The sequence below is a fragment of the Excalfactoria chinensis genome, chromosome Z (genome assembly GCF_039878825.1).
Source record: "Excalfactoria chinensis isolate bCotChi1 chromosome Z, bCotChi1.hap2, whole genome shotgun sequence".
NCBI classification, from domain to species: Eukaryota; Metazoa; Chordata; class Aves; order Galliformes; family Phasianidae; genus Excalfactoria; species Excalfactoria chinensis.
In genome coordinates this window covers 645,078-660,344 of record NC_092857.1, presented here as the reverse complement: position 1 = coordinate 660,344, position 15,267 = coordinate 645,078, and the positions used below count along the sequence as shown (strand labels likewise).

Below are 15,267 nucleotides of genomic sequence, written 5' to 3'. Positions count from 1 at the left end.
AGGTTCTCAAACTTCTCTGTGAGCTGAATTCATGCCTCTCGTGGAGCTTCAACCATTCCTTTGGTGTTCCATGACTGCAGCCCCCGAGCACACCGAAAAGGTCTTCCATTTTACTCATCCCCACCTTCCTCTCCATTTAAACAACAGCACCAGAATGCGACTCTACCGTGCATCTTATTTTATTCTTAAGATATTCCAAAAGCTTTGAAGGTCTGAAGGTCTTGCTCCTCTGGAAGTCGTACACACCTTCTGCTACTTGCCCCAACGCTGGCTTATTGAAAAGCAATGGTCGTGTGCATTTAGAACATTTACAGGGCAGGGAAGACAACTTCTGAGTACGAAGGTCGGCAAACAAGCAATCCTGTCTGCCTCTCAACAAGCACAGCCTGAATCCACACTGTTTAAATGTTACACAGTTATCTCGCCTTTCACTTGAGAGCTACATTATCCAACCCCCATTCAGTCTTGGCATCAATACCTGAACACTAGAAACAAGAGTTTGTTGGGGTTTTTAAAAGCGTTCTGATGGGGGTGCGGGGGAAAGTTCTGCACTTCATGTTGACCACAGCTTGCCCCAGACACAGTGAATTTTATGTAATGACAACCGGCTTTAAGGTCCTGCTCACCCAACCTCAGCATCACGCACGCTAATGTTTTTTGTCCATTATGGGCTGCATCCACTAGAGTGGTTCCAAATACTGGTCCTTCAGAAAGCATTCCATCTAAAAGATCTTAAAAAGGTATGAATCTGCAGGGGGTGGGGGGGAACAAAACAAAACAACAACCAAACACTGAAAAACCCACACTGCAAAGTAATGTTCCAGGTGACCCCAATGGTTCACACCTCTGCTGCTTTTCCTTCTAAACAAGCACACCACAAGTCCTCTTCAAAAGCTGAACAACACACATGGAAGCACTGTCTGATGCAACCTGCTTCACTGGCATTTCGTGTGCAAAGCAGGAGCAGCCTACTTAAAGCACCCCTGGGTTGCTCCAAAAGTAACGCCTCCTATTTGTTCCAATAGAATCTACAACAGCTACTTAGAGCACAGTAACAGTATGTGATAAAGCAAAGTCTCAGCTGCAGCACGCTGTTTTTCTGCACAGTCACCACCACTAGCTGCACATTTTCACCAGCAATGAACAAGAGCCTGCATGCTGTGCTCACACAGATCTGCACCTGCAGAATAACATCTGAGGCATTGCTTTTGGAGCAGCCTGACGGAGGGACAGGGCTGTGTGTGCTGATGGGGGTGAGCCAGACCTCGGGACACCCAAGCCCGAACCCAGCTGCTCCTGCCACCTCACCATCAGCTTCTGCTTTTCAGAGAGCTGTCACAGCTCAGATGAAGCAGGCTTCACCTTGAGCATAAAGCAGGAACGCTGATTTTCAGAGAAAGGTTCCATTTTCCAGCACAGTTTGTTTCCCTGCATGAATCACCCTATTACCCAACAAGAAACGAAATTAGATCCTTCAGCTCTCAGCCGAAGTTAATAATTAACGTCACTGTGAGAGTTTCCAGTCTTCCCCGGTGAAGGAACTCCTTCCAACACATCCACGCTGCTGCCAGCCAGCCCAGCAGCCCGGCCCTTGGCCTCTCCACTGCTGTGGGCCCCGTTTCAGGTACCAGGCTGCATCCTGCAGCAGTACAGCTGTGCGTTCTTAAGGCACGTGTGGCTGTGTGTGCTGCTCCCTGAGGATTCTGAGGTGTGGGGATAAATTACTGCAGTGGCGGTCCCTGTACTGAATAGCAGAATAGAAACCAGCCCTTAAGCCAAGCTGACGGAGGGATGCACTCCCACCATAAGTGCACAACGCTCTGGTATCCTGGTTTTGCTTTACTGCTTCCAGGGTGCTCTCAGCACCACAGCTGTGAGGAGCACAGGCCAAAGTCACTGACCAAGACAGATGCAGCCCCCTCCCAGCGCCTGGCTGTGTGGGGCAGGGAGCAGAGCTGGCCCCTCACAGCTCTGCTTCATCATCTTCCCTGCAGCCCTGTGCTCCTCTCGAGGCTTCAACCACCAGCTTTCTCCTCTGGCCATTATAAAAATGCACTTCTTGGCACCAGAGCCTACAGGGATGGAAATACGGGGTGTCTCCAAAGAGCACTCACTGCTGTGGGCTGGGACCACAGGAAGGGTCTGACGCCAGTTCTGAGCTGCCTGTGTGCTGCTTCAGCTCTCATGCTGCTAGACCTGTATCATGCAAACAGGTGGAGCTGCATGCTTGGTCGTGACAAAAAATCACCCCTCTGAATGCCACAGCATGGATCCACAACCTGTGAGAAGGCACAGACATGCAGTTTGCAGTCAGATAGTGTGCCACTCTACTCAGAATTACTCATTCTCCCCAAAAGACGTGTTCTGAAGATGTACAATAACCACATTGTAAGAGCTTTAAAAAGACAAAGTGCTGGGTGCTGCCCTTTGGGCACAACAGCCTCACACATCACTATAGGCTTGGGGCAGAGCGGCTGGAAAGACATGCAGAAGAGAAGGGCCTGGGGGTGTTGGTCGATGCTTGGCCGAACATGAGCCAGCAGTGTGCCCAGGTGGCAGAGAAGGCCATCAGCATCCTGGTTGTATCAGCAGCAGTGTGGCCAGCAGGAGCAGGAGGGGATCGTCCCCTGCGCTCAGCTCTGGTGGGGCTGTGCTCAGTGCTGTGTGTGCTGTCAGGCCTTCACTGCAAGAAAGACACTGAGGCCCTTTAAAGACCACCTGTTCCCACTCCCTGCAGTGCACAGGGACACCCACAGCTGCAGCAGGTGCCCAGAGCCCCTTCAGCCTGACCTTGGGTATCTGTAGGGACGGAGCACCGCCACCTCTCTGGGCAGCCTGTGCCAGAAACAACCCCAGGAACAGCTGGAGATGGAGATGAAACTCCGATAATGCACAGAACCTGCTTTGCTAAAACTGCATTAACACAAATGTGACCAGTGCAAGAGAATACATTTAAGTCATTTAGCACAGAGGTCATTTCCCATGTGAATTTAAGCCACATTTCAGGACAAAGAAAAGCAGCTACTACTTTTCTTACGTAAAGGACATAATATCACTGCTCAAAAATGAAGGTAATTCTATGAAAAGCACAGGAACTGGCTTAGATAACACATGCATTATTACTGCCTGGCAGCAGCTCACTTGTGAAACAGTTAACTGGTTTACTTGGAGAACGCTGTTTGCTTGTTTTTTAATATTCATCTATCCACCTGCAGAGCTGCATCAGCCTTCATTAGTCTATATTCTACGTAGAGTAGATGAGCAGCATCCAGATCTGTGTTTCACCTCCAGCATGCAGACTGGTGAGCAGCGTCCTCGCTCCGAGGCACCCAGAACCGCTGGTGGCCATATCTGTATGGCAGAAAGGCTGTTAATAGCCTTTAATGAGATACACTCATCTTTCTGACATAAATAACAGGACTGCTGCGGGACAGAGCTCAGAGATTAGCTCAGCCACTTGTTCCTAAAGCGGTACTTGATACTGACTAGACTGAGAAACGCTCATTAAAATATTCAACACTCATTATCCAAAACAAAGGATGGACTCTGTGTTCTGCCAGGCATTCTGGATGCAGGACGTAGCTCAACGCACGGAACAAAGGGCACATTCAGAATCCATGTATTGCAGGAGATGTGTAATAAGGTCAGTCATTCATCATATCAGAGCAGGACCTTGTCCCGGAGAAGCACAGATGCATGTTCTTGGAAGAGTCAGAAAAAGACAGGAGCAGAGGGCGGCAATTCAAGATTTCTTCACCAAGTCACAAAGCACGAGAACAGCATCTACCCAGCTTTTTTATGGTCTCCCTGGTACTGAGGGGCCCAGAACCAGGCGCAGCTTTCCAGGTGTGCTCACCAGAGCTGAGTAGAAGGGAAAGATCCATTCTCGTGACCTGCTGGCATCAACATTTCAAAGGACGTTTAAGAGCGAGAACAAGAGAAGATGGAGCACTATACCCTGCTTGGGACACTCATGAATGACTCCCTCAGATGAATCTGTTAACACAGTTCAGAAGAGTAAATGAAAACACCTTCTAAAGTTAAAGGAACTTCAGCACAATATACTTTACCCAAGAGATGACAACAGCTTTCAATCCCCTAAGGTAACCTACACAGATATCAACAAATTACAAGCAAAAAGAAAGCTTCCATATTAATGCAAAACAAAAGCACTGACTCAGATGCAGTGGATTCTGAGTGACCAGGCTGAAATGTTGGGTCAAGCAAACTGCAGTTACCATCAAAGGGTTCCTGCCTTCACCACCACGCATTCCAAACACCTCCCAGCATCTGATCTCCCTCTCCTGCAGCCACAAAGGCTGATCAGCAGGCATGCCTGGCAGAAAACGTGCCCAACAGAAGAGATTAACCAACAGAAGAGATTAACCGTATGCCAGCTCAATCCATGGAGCTGGTTGGGTTTGCTGCTTGTGGTCACAACACCTATGGATGGGAAGGGGTCAGGTCACACTGATCAGCTGCAACCTGAAAAGATTTGACAGCTGGTCAAGCTGACAAAATTAAGCAGGGAACAGCATAGCTATGGGCTGGAGAAAACAGCACTGGAGAGGAAAGGCACGAATCCCTGCCAGGGAGCAAGAAATCAACACGGGATGAGAAAGTGACTAACACAGAAAATAGGCCCAATGGGCAGGCTGCCAAAGATGCAAGGTAGTAAATAAGAGTGAGATATTAGCATTAATCACTAAGCTTGTAACCTTTTGCAACAGCCTTGTCTTGTTTCATTTTAATTATCTCTAAGAAAGAAGCACGGCAGCTTTGTAGCCCAGTAATTTTCCAGCTAGCTCATGCTCCACTCCAACAGCAGCGGGGCCAAAACAACCAACACTACATCGCCAATCAGCTGAAATAAAGGGAAGACTCTCACAAGCAGTTTTTCCCTGAAAACACTGCTTAAATGAAAAGGGTGTGAGACTTTTGCATGTTCTTGGTTTGTTAAATACTCTTTTCAGCAGCATTTTTTTTTTTCCTAAGCTGATGTCCCTCAGGTTCTTTCACAGCTATTTATTTCCCCAGGAAATGGGGGGTGGGAAGAGGAGAGGTTTGGAGGAACCACCTCCAAGCTGAGGTGCAACATGCATTGGCCTTTTGTTTTCTGACTCAGCTGCCATTTGAGCTCAGAAAAGTAAAGGGAAGAGGCAAACTTCTTTCCTTGCTGCTGCTGGAAGGTCCTTCACGCACACCTTCTCCATACAGCAGACCATAAAGAATCACAGAGTGCAACCATCTAATACGCAAAGCTGAAAGGGATGGCCAAGTCCAGCTCCTGTGCCCATACAGCACCACCAAACCCAGCATCCAACAGCACTGTCCCAGCTTCTCTTCAAGCTCCAGCAGCTCAGGGCTGTGCCCACTCTGCTGAGGTCCTTATTCCATGCCCACTACCCTCTGGTGCCATTTCCTAACCTCCACCTGACCAACCCTGCTGCAGCTTCATGCCATTCCATGCACGTACCTACAAAGTGCTGGTCAACTCAACTGTTTTATAGGCATGCAAAACCTACCACTGAATTTTCCACTGTTTTCTAAATATTCCTGCATCCATCAGCTGTAAAGCACCATGGCCCAAGAGTGAAATCAGAAGACTGAGAAAACAAGAAAATAAAACACACACCTTGCCCTGTTTTGATGCACCTTTCAGCTATTTAAAGCATTTATGTGACATAAGCCCCCCCCCAAAAAAATCTCTCAAGGAAAAAATGCTTTTCTTAAGTGATCACCTACTGCAGCTCATCCCCTGCACCCACTTACCAATACTCATGTCTTCCTATTTAACTGGAAGCCTCAGTTTTTTCTAACAGAGCAATCTCTACTGTTGATAAAGCAGCCTTTAGGCTACACAGGACGGGAGGCTGAGGTGACATTAATGGCCAAGTCCAGCCCTGGTGAGAGACTTACACCTCTTCCAAAAAAAGCAGTGACTGCTGCCTTTGTCTAAAATATAAAGAGAACAGAATGCAACCGGAGATCAGGCACCAAACCCAAAGGTTAAGAACTCATTTTCAGGCATCAAACCTTAACAGTACAGGCCAGATAAGCATCAAGCATTTCCTCATAACCTGGCATTTAATAACTACAAGTTCCTTGTTTATCTTAAATATGTAATTGTCATTAATTCTTTTGCTCTACGGAAGCCTTTGCTTCCCTCAATAAAAAGAATCAAAATCTTTTTTTTTTTTCTTTTTTTAAATTATTATTTTTTTGTTAAGAATCTTAGCAAATTCTTACTGTCCAAGCAATAAAGTCCTTGACACACATAATGCAGCAGAAACACTCACCTCCTGCAGGGTCACCGGAATCACAAGCCTCAACACAACCAGGTGGGCCACAGCTCTAAACCAGACTACATCAGAGCAGCTCACTCTGAGCCTTCAACCCAGCTCTACAGACTGTGAGAGGATTCTGAGCCCCTCCAGCCCTCACCCACCCAGGGATGTGGAAATTCCTCGTCAGGTGGAACCCTCCTGGTTTGCTGGCTATGTTACTTCTCCCAGGTGGGACTGCTGTGCTGCCCACATGGATGGCTGCTGTGGGGCAGGAGGGCCCCCTCTGCCTTCTCCTCCTGCCTACGGGGCAACCTCTCCCCATGCCACGTGCTCCCTCCTGCAGCCACCCCAACCTTTATGGCACTGACTACCCGGATTGCAGGGCTGAGAGATGGGCACAGAGCTTCAGACACATGTCCCAGCCACAACTTGGTGAGAAGGAGCAGGAGGGTCTCGTTAAGCTGCGAGCTCATTAATCACCAACTGTAAAGCACTGCTGTTGTTTGCTTCCACTGTTCCATGTCAATCCACAGCTACTCTTGCTCCCCAAAACACAGGGTCGACTATTTCTGCAGGTTGCACGCCCGGAGGAAAGGAGGGGCAGCTGTCAGAAGGCAGGGACAAGATCAGGACATCCAGCAGGAATAAATACAGACAGACAGCACTTCTACATGGAAAAATAGAAAGGGGGCGGGGGGGAGGGGAGGGGCTGTTGCTAGGCAAGCACATGACTTATGTGAATGTCAAAGGGGGAAAATTCAGGATGTGCAGACAAGAACTGTAGATGGCTTTTCCCACATAAGGACCCTGGATTTCATGCAAGAAAACACAAGAGCAGCTGTCAGTGACTGCACGCTGCCCTCACCTCCACTAGTGACCATGCTGCTGTCTACGAGTGCTGGCGAGCTCTGAAGTTCCCCCAGTGTGGCTTTCAGACACATTCCACCCAGGGACAGGGCCCAGTGCTCAGCACACATCCCCATGGCCTCCTCCCAGTCCCCAGCAGGATGGGGAGTTCAGCTGCCAGAGGGAGCCTGGAAAGCAAAACCATCCTGGGACACACACAGGATGTTGCCTAACCTGGGTGGGAGCAGCCTTGGGTCAGACCCCAGCATGACGCAGTCAGCAAGCCGTATGTGGCAGGAAAAACACTGAGCACTTCTTATGCAAGTTTGTAAAAAACAAAAGCTGCACAAAGTGCACGTGCAATTGTTACTCACCAAGACTTCAGAGAAGCTACAGTGACAAGGCATAGGAAGACTTTTAGTCAAACCACATGTCCCCAGCCAGCACCCAAAGGAAGGAGAGAAGCACCGAGGCTTTCTCAACCTGCTAATGCCCTGATAACGACTGGGCTTGGCTCATACCAAGTCTCTCACCAACCATGACTGTTAGAATAGGATTAGCTTCAGAGCTGCAAGCAAAAGGCTGCACCAGTCCTAGTCAGGGAACTGACAACGTGTTGATGGAGGAGACCGTAAGGTTGAGAGGCGTGGAAGTGTTACTGGTAGAGAACTGAGGAAATTAGACGCATCAGACTATCTAATAAGCCTGTTCTCAGTGACTGCAGGTGAATCACCATTAGGGATATCACCAGGACACAGATGTGTCACCGTGCGGTTCAGACCAACCTGCCCTGCAGGGGGAAATGAAACGGCACAGCTCCCTGCTGCCTGCACCAGAAACAACGTGCCTCCTCAGGACAGAGCCCTGGCAAGCAGGCCTTCAGCTGGTGTCTGCTATTTCCCACCCGACTCCAAGAACATAACTTTGCTCTAAGGACACTGGAAATGAGGGATTAAACATTAAGTGGCAGGCCTTGACCGGGAGGAACTGGAACAAAACCAATAGATGGCAACGATGAGAAGCAAAGCCTTCTACCTCCACAATCTCTACTGCCAATGCTTGGGTTTAAATGTATTTGCAGCCATTAAAAACGGTACAGCTCCCTGCTCTGAAATACAGTGTGTTGTAAGCAAGGCAGCAAGCTGCTGCTTGCTGCTTCAAAAGCAGCAGTTCTGCTGCTTTGTTTGAAGGCCTCAGCCATCAGCAGAAAGCAGAGATGCAGGTTTGCCCACATGCTGGTGCCTCCCACCAACCCCTGCCACCAACAAGAACACCACAATGGGAGCTTGACCATTTATCACCACTCCAGCACCACAACTCTCCTGCTCAGCCAGGATATGGGCAGCTGCCTGCAAATAGTAATGCACACAGACTCACAAAGGGCCTGAGATGAAAAGAAGAAAGCAGGAACTCCCTTCCAGCACTGGAAATCCACTAGGCTGGTATCTTTTCAATCAACTGCATGCATCTGGGAGCTACTGAACTGACTGTGATGTAAGGAGAGCAATCAATTTCAAGGTCTTGTTTGAATCCCATACAGCAACAGACTGCAAGTTCCTAGCAGGTAGCAGTCAAACAGGAAGAGGTGAGCTTGCCTTCCCCAGTGCAGATGCATCCTGGACACGGACAGGTTCAAGCTGATGCCCTGGGCAAGCACAGCACAAGAATCAGCTCCTCACACAGCCACCACTTTTCCAACCCTTTTCCCCCTGGCCACAGCCATGCTGTTTCTTCCCTTCAAGCACACCTCACACTCCTCTAACAGGAGGAACTCTCCCTCTTTCCCCAGGACAATTTGCTGATTAAAGGGAGAAAGAAACAGATCAGAACCTCTTACAGGAGCAACCAGTTTAGCTTCATTTCCACCCATTTCCTGTCTCCAACATGGATGGTCACCTTGCCTCCACCGAGGCTCTTCTCCAGCAGTAAACTGTTACTTCCAACATCTTCAGATTTCACTGTTTGACAGTTGTGCAAGGCCTGGGGAGCATTAAAAAGAACACTGAACTCAGCAGCAACATTTAGTGATGTACCAGACACAGCATCGGACTAAATCAGAGGTGAAAATCTTCGGCAGCACCTGGAACCCACCTGATTGATCCTTCCAAAGTCCCACTGCAATGCTGCCTGAGCCTGAGAGCTCACCCAGAACAGCATGCGACCTCTGCAGTTTCAAAGCCGGGAGTTAGCTACTATAGAGCTGATTTCAACTCTAAACATCTGTAAGATGCAACAGAGTACATCTGCAAGTGTAAGAAGTGGAATAATGAGAAAGATACCCCTTAGCTCATAAAAAGCACACAAAGGTTTATATCAATCAAAGTTAGACCCGAGTCAGCAAAGGACTTCCTATACTAGAAGGAAACACTAGTAATAAGACAAAGGCAACACTACAGCGCTGCTACCTCCTAGCTTCCATGCACTGAGAGATGAAGAACCTGTCAGAGGCAGGAACTCTTTACCTCTGGACTCAAAACCAAGACAGCGAGGCAATCTGCTTGCAGTGGGGAATTGGGCTTCACTCAGCTGTGTGTGTTTGACTGCTGCGGTTTGATGGGCAACCACAGAATTGAAATCTCATGACTTCTAGACTTCAGCTGATGCTCTGTGATGGCCAAACCATCTCATAAGCTGGGCGTGAGGAGGTGTGAAGACAATTCAAGTTCAGCCAGTGCTATTTTCTTTCAAGAAAAGGTATTAATCTCTTAAGTTTATTCAGATAGACAAAAAAAATTATCATTGAATGAATGGCCTCTGATTTAGCAAAAGAAAATAATGGATTTTTCACACAGACATAGTGAAGGTAGGAAATAAATGCAGTGCTGAGAACATGAAGAAATGTTCCTACTCTGATCTCCTAATGAGGAAAAAGTGAAATGTCTTTACTTCAAAAGCTGATGAGTTAAAGTGAGTGACTTTCACCCACAGCATCATGCAGGGCACGGGGCTGATGCTCCCTCATCTCTCCCCAGCAGGGCTGGGTAAAATAGATGGAAGAGACTTGCAAGCAGAGCACAGGAACCAAGCCTTTGGCTCTCCTCCCCAGATGCATCCCACAGCACTAATTCCTTGCTGCCTGTTTGTCTTTCTGCATCATTTCATTACTGGGAAATAAAATGCTGCCTCTTCTTCTGGAAAACTTCGCCACAGCAGCAGAATGGAGAACACAATGCACTGCATCCCAGGGCAGCATCCCCACATCTTCACATTGGTCCCATGGGGAAGGGGACAGCAGCAGAGCAATCAGGAACCACTGCAGGCCTCCTGCTGGAGCTGCCCCATTACTCCTCCTCACACAGTACAGTAACCTACAGAAAGGTGTTCAAAACAAAAAAGAAAAAAAAAAGGAGAAAAAGAAGACTTGGAACAATTTTCAATTAAAAACAAACACAAAGGCACAAATTATGTTAGGGTGCTTCCAGCCTCAAGCCAGGATTATTCAAAACTGAAAGCCAAGACGGGAGATGACAGCGCCGCTCCTGCATCCCTCTGTAGGATTCTGTTACTCTGCAGCAGACAAACTATATTAGAAATAGGAAATCTATCCTGAGTTGGCGCAGCACCAACAAAACAACACCAATCCAAGAAGTCAGGCACAGAAATAAGGCACGGCAGCGTAGCTGCTGAGCGCAGCCCATTCACCAAGTCACTCCTGCCTGTGTTCTCAGAACTGCGGAGATTTCTTTTGACTAAGCAAGGTCCCTAATTCCTGGAAACCAGGATTCTGACAAATGCCTGCATCCTGTCAGTGCACGGGAATTGGGGTGGAAGGACAGAGGGAGGAAAAACGCACCATGGCAAACACACAGCACTTGTTTCCCAATCTAAACATCAGTCTGTAAGACAGATTTTACAATGCATTTTTGTTTTTTTTTTTAAACTATTTTAGATGCGGTTGCATTCTGGGCCTGTACAGTTTAACTATGTCTCTTATTCTATAGTGCATTACCAGGAGACTGTTGCTCCTTTGTGCGGAACACCCTTTCAGGAGGTTTCCTTCCTTCTTCTTAGAAAGGGAGAGGAAAAGACACAGCAGCAGGAGAGGGAGCACTGCTGTTACCCATAGGAACTCCCATGCTAGAAAGAACCATCGTGACAGCACTGGGAGAACAGCAGTTCTGAACCCAGCAGAAGGTGAACCGCGCGCCCATCTCCATGACAGAATGGCAGCAGCTCACACGCTGAGCTGTGCTGTGCACCAGCAGTAAAACCACATTCCTGAAAGCATTCGACCTGCTGGCTGCATTCTTACCGAGCTTATCTGAAAGTAACTGAGTGTTTACAAGGCTGCACTTCATTTCTTTCAAAGAGGGGCAGCTCGGCCGAGGAGCATTTCTTCCAGTGCTAGGGAATAACCACCATGTTCAGCGTCATTAAAGCGAACATTTTAAGAGGAAGTAGCCACGAAAGCAAAAGGAGAAGGCCTTTATGAACTGGCATTGCTCTTTACGAAGGCTGACATTTGCTCTGCTCACTGACACCGGGTGAGCTTGCAGAACCAAAGAGATCAAGCCATTGCTGCACTGATACTGCATCTGACTTTCATTGAGCTGAGCAGCGAGCAGTGATCCAACCCCACTGCTACCCAAAGGACGGAGACTGAAGCTCACAGAGAAGCCCCGGTTTGTATGGTGCAGAGTTTAATTAACCAAGAGGTCTTGGCCCCGTACAGTCCTCCAAGATAATGAAAAGGGTCTGGTTCACACTGATTCAGCTGCAGTCAGACTTCACCCTGCTCATTTGCTACCAAGGGGTGCATCCACTCATTGCAGCACCAGTGTACAGCTGCCCCACACAGCCCCACAGCAGATGCTCATTTCTGCTTCACCCACACCTACACATGGATGAGGACAATGGCACCGAGCCCCAGCATGGCCTCTGGGATCACATGGCACCTGTGGAGACGATCCATCATGGAATCACAGAATCATAGAATGGCCTGGGTTGAAAAGGACCACAATGATCATCTGGTTTCAACCTCCTGCTATGTGCAGGGTCACCAACCACCAGACCAGGCTGCCCAGAGCCACATCCAGCCTGGGTGAGCCTGCCTTGTACATGAAGCTGCATCTGGCTTTAAGGGTATAAATACAGCACCCCGTTGGACCTCTCATCATTGGAAGATGCAATTCCAACCCAGAAGCCGCAACGCTGCGCTCTTTCATCCTATGCGACCCTAGGATATCACTTCAGCTCATGTGTCACCATGGCTGGCTCTACGTCCAAAACAAAGAGGGATCCTTCGGCTGCCCACCAACCGCAGCTCGGCTCAGGCCGTGCCCGTTATCCCAAGGCAGCGGGATCTCCTGCCGCCCAGCATCGCGGCACAACGAGCTGCCTTGCAGCGCTCTGCCGGGCTGACATTCAGCACCGCACAGTGCCCTCCAACGGCCGGCCCGCAGCACCAGCCTCGGGGCCACGGAGAGCCCGCATCCCCCCCCGGGCAGGGGCTGGGAGAACCGCAGCCAATGCGTCTTGCTATTGTGCCACCGCCGATGCGCAGGCGAGGCCTTTCACTGGCGGAATGCTTCCTTATCTGTACTTCCTAATCGTCATTTCAAGCTCTACATGCCGGCAATCCAATGCACTTGGGAATCTATACGACCAATTCAGGAGGGTTTTTGCTTTTCCATTCAAAAAGTAAACGCGATAAGTTAACGACTGTAAATTGCTGATTACCACCAGCCAATGTCTCTGCTGTGCCCAAAGAGGACCCTCCTTAGTCTGATGTAAAAGAACTAACTCAGAGCAGAAGCAGCACAACGCTGCTATTCAACAACAGAGCAGCTCTTCTGGATGGGGACCATAGGGGCACAGCACTGATGGCACTGCGGCGCAATGCCAGCACACACAGCCTCAGATCCCAATCTCTCACACAGGCTCTTCCCCCCACACAGCTCCTGGCCACGCTCATTTCAAGAAAATGCATGGTTTGACCACCAGGCAAACCCGCAGGAACGCAGTGCTGAGCTCCACCAACCCACTGCTTTGTCACGGAGTCGAGCAGGGAAAACACGACTGCTTCTTCCTCAGTAACCAATCCAGTTAATGGGTAACCCGTGCCATAACATGCTCCTTCCAAAGCCTTCGTGGCCCATCCCACAGATGGGTGTCAACAGTGCGGGTGGCAGACAACCCTGGGGACACCATCCCATGGCAGCAAAGCCACTGAGAACACGTGAGTGTGTGACACACACACACACCCCACAGCCACAGCATCACCACGGCAGGTCTTTCCATGCTACAGAAGCTGAACGGAACTTGCAAGCAGAAGAACATTGAAACTGTGGAGAGCAGTCAGTAGGATTGCCTTTGCTTCTAAGATTGATAAGGACACAGGGAGGAGATGAGATGAATTTCCTTCCACGTGTGCAAAAGTTGCAATGAAAAAATACTTTCCTCGGGGTACTTTTCTAAGGATGCATAATTCATTCAACTGCATTTTCAACTAAATTCCTTCTCCAAAGAGTGGTGATGCAGTGGCACAGCTGCCCAGGGAGGGGTGGAGTCCCCATCCCTGTAGGTGTTCAGGAGCTGTGGGGATGTGTCATTTGGGGATGTGGTTGGTGTGCCCAACCACACAGAGTGAGGTGAGCAGGGCTTGAAGGTCTTCTCCAGCCTTAACGACCCCAGGAGCTCAATGATCCTGATGCATTCAGTGGCTCAGGACCTTCCTACACTGAGCTAGAAGCTGGGGCAATTGCTGATGCCTCTGCACACCAACCTGGCCAATGCTTCAGTACGTGTTTGCCTTCAGATGCGCCAAGTCCTGCTGACATGTACATCTATTCATGTGTAAATTAAGCCTTCACTTAATTATTTGTAAGATATATTGATATTTTATGGGAAGCACATTAAAGCCAGTCTACCCCACATTTAAGCATCTGCTTTTCCAAACAGAAAACACTGGGACAGGTAGTCTGGTAATTACAAACAAAGTTGTTCTAGCATTTGTAAACAAACAACATAAAGCACAAAGTATAGAAGGCAACTGCAAACTGCATTTCAGACTGAGGTATGGATGAAGAAAAACAAATGTCTCCCTACATGGCTTGGACCCCCAAGACAAGTAAAGATATTTTACTTTCCAAAACAAATGGACGAAGCCAAGCTAATGCTAATGGGAAGCCCTCGCCCTTTGCAGCCAAGACACAAGGAAGCCCAGAACACACGTGTGGCTCAGCTGCTCTGCAAGTACCTGCAGGAGCTCGAAGCCAAGCCCAAGAGGTTGGGGTTGGTCTCCTCCCCCGGGGCTCTGTGTCCCAGCGATGGCCCTGCTGGGCTGCACAGCACCGCCTCCACTCCCTGCGCATCCCCTCACCCTCGTTCCTCTTCCACCTATTTCCATCTGTGGCCTCTTCTCGTGTTTTTAGCGTACCGCTGCCCTGCTCTGCCCACCTGCAGCAGCGCAGAACCAACTCGTGGTGCGCGGGCACAGTGAGATGGGGTGACCCGCAGCCATCACTGCACGGGGACATCACGGCAGTGCCGAGGAGGGCGGCAGGGAGCAGAGGTGCCAGCGACAGAGGCACAGCAGCAGCCGGACCTGAGCAGCACGTTCTCAGGCACCCATTTGCCCCCAGGTTGACCACGTTCCCAACTCGCTGACAGCGTCCCGTACCCACTCCCAAGGGATGCGCGCCGGGATCCCGCGCCGGAGACCCCGCGATCTCCTCTCTCCGCCTTCACTCCGCACGCAGCATCTCGAATCACGCCGCTCCCACGGCCGCACGGAGCCCGAGCTCTCTCCAAACGCCCACCCCAGTCGAAGAGCTTCACTTCCACCGGCGCCCACCGCGCCGCCACCCCCACGGCCATCCGCGCTCGGCGCAGCTCCAGCGGAGCAGGTCGGCGCACAGCCGGGCAGCGCCCGCAGCCGGCAGGTTTGTGCGGCGCCCCAGCCCCGCGGCAGCCCCGCGTTCAGCCCAGCCGGGCCGCGGTGCCGCTCCCGCCGCCGCTCGGTTCCGAGCCGTGACGCGGATCGCCCCTTCCCTGCCTGCTCGGCGACACCGAAGCAGAACAGCGATGTCTAACGCCGGATACAGCGCACGCTTTGTCTGTGCGCCCTCAGACCGGCAGAGGCGGATTCGGGCCGCGGGGCTGCTCCCGTCCCCCGAGCGGCCGCTCATCCCCA

At 50.0% G+C, this 15,267-nt stretch overlaps 1 protein-coding gene across 4 annotated transcripts in view; it reads right to left on the bottom strand.

Annotated features, from left to right (window-relative positions):
• The window catches only part of NEDD4L (NEDD4 like E3 ubiquitin protein ligase), a 123,014-nt gene that overhangs the window by 107,160 nt on the left and 587 nt on the right, over positions 1–15,267 (bottom strand). The window lies entirely within an intron of this gene.